Here is a 3,836-nt window from a genome sequence, read left to right on the forward strand (position 1 = left end):
TCTACACAAGATATTGCCAATATCGGCGAACAAAAACACATTTTTCCATTAGGCGAAACGTCCAACAGCGCAAAACCTGGCACGCACCTGTTGAAACAAACTAAGCCCACTTGTCATCAACTAATTAACTGCTGTAAATGCGGATGTTGAGAGGGAATTCCATAGAGGAAAAGAGCTTGATCAAGATATCAAAATAGCTGATTTTCTAGAGGCAAATTCTCCCTAAGCATATGCGGAAATATTCATATTTTTGATTGAGTGGATGAGTTGCAATTGTTGAAGCGTTTTAGGATGTTAACGGCATCCCTGATTCAAATTCCAACGTTCCATCTAGGTGAAACCCAGCTACAAATCCCCACTTTCCACTTTGGCTTTCCATCTAAAAATACTTGTCGATTTTCATACACGTTGCTGGGACAATATAAAGGGCTGATAAAATCACCCGTGCATGCTCTACAAGCCTACACGACTAAATAAAACCGTTCGATAGAGCATCAATGGTAGATGTTGGTAGAATGAGGGCAAATTGCGGTATTCAAGTCAATTTTTCAGATGGCTCCTAACCTTAACAAATGCAGCTCGATTTTAGCTCTAATTGCTCCGGCTGAATCAACCGGGTGGGATAGATTTGTTGCGCCAAGCAGCAATGAGTAAATGGCTGAAAATGCAGCACGAAATTTCCACTGTTCATCAGCATGCAAAAGCGCAAACAAATGCACGAAGCCATTGAGAAGCGAATAATCACTTCCGAGTCATTGTGCACATACTTGAGCTGGTACAGAGATGAAGTGTTCATTCCGGTGCGACGCCCCAAACTCCTTCCTGCTGGCTTTCATCAGAAAAGGGGCCACCGTAGCGATCCTGAGCACGATTTACTGCTATTTAGTTTCATGCAGATCTCCATTCAAAGGTTTCATTAAACTTTGGCTCGCGCAGAAGAATCGGGCTTGTTGCAAATTTAATTTGTGGCCTTAGGGGCCGGGAAATCGATACTAAATGGCAAATGGGCTGAAGAGGCCGTAAACACGAACCGAATGAGGCTGAAACAATGTATGGATGGTTTTTCGCGCTGCTCGCTAATTTAAATGCAAATATTACCGATGTTCCGATGCAGGAAAGGTGACTGAATGCCGTCTTTTGATGCAAACTTTATAAATTTAATTAATATTTTTCATTTTCAAATTCATTCATACCATAAGGTTTTCTTATTAAAATGTAGATCATACTTGCCTGAATTATGACAAAAACTTTAATTCAACATTCGATTTTTTGCACTTCTTCTTCACACAACCTTCACTATGACATCAACCCTTTTCTAGTTGCTTTCAGTTAAATGTTGCCAATAGGCATTGAATAAGTTGTTTGCTTAATCGATTCGCTAGTGGATGATTAACCGCAAATGGCCCATTAACAGTGCGATAAATTATAATTGCCGAACCGCAATTATAAGGCTCGCCCGAACTTCCACGCAAACGGCACGCACTGATCGCATTCGGGCCTTAGAGATGTCATTCGTAATGAGGCTGATGGTCATTGTTGGCCACTTTGTAATTGGTTGGATTGTTCAATGGACTTTAGTAAAGTGCGGTCAGTGTTTGGTTTCAATATAGAGTTTTTTTCGCGATTTGTCGAATTTATGAATGCTTGGACTAGTTTGCGTTTGTTTGGTTTGGTTTGGGTTAGCTTGGGTCACAATTTACCCGTCAGTAATCCACTTTTTCTTTTTTGTACGTTGTAGAATAACTCTTTACGAGTAAAACAAACCAACAGAGAAGAAAAAACTTATTTAGAATCTCGCCCGAGCCTTTTTAACAACATAACTAATAGGAATGAACAAAAAGTTATGAATATTTTGAGTTGAAATTTATACCACTTATACAGTGTACAAAGGCCTTCAAACGAATTTATAGTTACTCAATAATCGAAAGTTTTTTATTTTTTGAGTAAACAAATAAATTAAATTTAATTTAGTTTGTCGCATATTGTAAGTATTTTAATACTTGCTCCACAGCCGCAAATCGCCCGTAAACTATTGTCCCAATATTCTGACATCCTTCCGAACAACTTCCAATGTTTACCTTCATCATTGGATCATCATGGAATGGATTATTAGGAAACCAGGTGGATGATGAAGGAAACCTTCCGTTTAGATGAAAAACAGCACCATGGTTTCCTGACAAATTGGCCGTCAGAAGAGGCGTTGTAGAATGGCCGGCAAGATTACCAGATTCACTGCCCATGGACTTCTTCCCATGGAATTATTCGCAGGCCAGGTGTTCCACGAGACATTCAAGGTTTATAAAATAGGTGCGTGCCGGTTAATTAATGGAGCAACAGTTCAAAATGTCCAATAATAACTTGAGATCAGATTGTACAGGGTTATTGATTGAACTTTGGCCACCCCGTTTTAACATCTAATTTGAAATTTAGAGAAAAATTACACCAAAAGTTGTAGATTTTAACGTCTAGTTTATTGGTAGACAGTACTAATTTATACAGAGTGTCTCAAATTCACGTTACACAGCAAATCTACCTTTTTTTAAATGGAATGCCGTACTTTTTATTGCATATTCGAGCTAATCTGTATTTTTAATATATTGATTATATATTTCACAACATCCAATGACAAACTTAATCTAAATTTTTGATGCTCAGAATCGATTTCCAACTTTAACTCGAAGTTTCAAGATCAACTGTATTACGATTTTATCCTGTTGAAAGCGATTTCATTGAATTCAAAGCGTCGTTATCCGTCTACCGAGCTATATCATTGCCAGCTCAGTCGAATTATTCATTGAATTTTTCGAATTTTTTGTTTACATAAAAACATGGGCAAGTCGACAATTATTTTTTCGAAAAATTCCGAATCGAAAAAACATTTTTTCGATACATTGGTCTGGCTAAAATCGGAAACTCATAGTTTCTCATTATATCATTCAAAAATGATTAACTACAGTTGTTAGCTATGTTTTGGTCTAACTAGAATCCATTCATCATCATTTTCGGATTTTTCGGAAGCATTTCAGTTGATCGGTACCAGAATTTACCGATTACATGGAGTTAAATGGCGTTTTTTTTCTTCCACTTTACCGAATCGATTTGACATGGAGTTGACAGAGCTTTCTAATGTAATTTGACAATTTGGTTAAATTTTGAAAATTTCCCTTGCGTAATAGCCTGTTAAAACTTTTTCGTCTTTCCCCTGTAGCTCACAGAGGACATTTTTGGCACCAGCAGCAGGGGGCAGAGGAACCTGCCAAAGTTGATTTGTCATGTGACTTTTCCATATCTAACCACCTGTCAAGGAATAGTTCGGAAAATATAAATCAAAAGGATTTGCAAAAAAAATGCGATGGTTGAAACACTCTTGGCAATTTTTTCAAAATTTTACATTTTAATTTTTTTCTCCAAAACGGAGCTTCCTAGCGACAAAAGTTATTCTTCATAAAATCTCGGCCTAATAGGGCACTATCGCCGCGTGTGCTTTTTAATTTTACAGCTTTCACAGTTTTCGAGATAATCGCGAAAATATAGTTTTCAAAAAACAGCGAACATCTCGGTAACCAAAAGAGCTCAACCCAATCTGCCCCGTCGATCGACCGTCTCCAGCTCTATAAAAAACTTGGTATTAACTTTTTCGCTCGATCGATCATAAGCGAGGAATTTACGTTTTTCTGTCATTTTTGTGATTGATTTGATTTTGTCGTATCTGTCTCTATACTAATTGGTGTCAATTTCAACCAATTCTATTATCATTTGACAATTTTGAAAATTTTCTTTCCATAAGGGCTTGCACAAACTTTTTCGTTTTCCCGCTGTAGCTCACAGATAAAAAA

This window comes from Dendroctonus ponderosae, unplaced genomic scaffold, assembly GCF_020466585.1.
Source record: "Dendroctonus ponderosae isolate FM_Combo_2020 unplaced genomic scaffold, Dpon_F_20191213v2 Dpon_F_20191213_1, whole genome shotgun sequence".
NCBI lineage: Eukaryota > Metazoa > Arthropoda > Insecta > Coleoptera > Curculionidae > Dendroctonus > Dendroctonus ponderosae.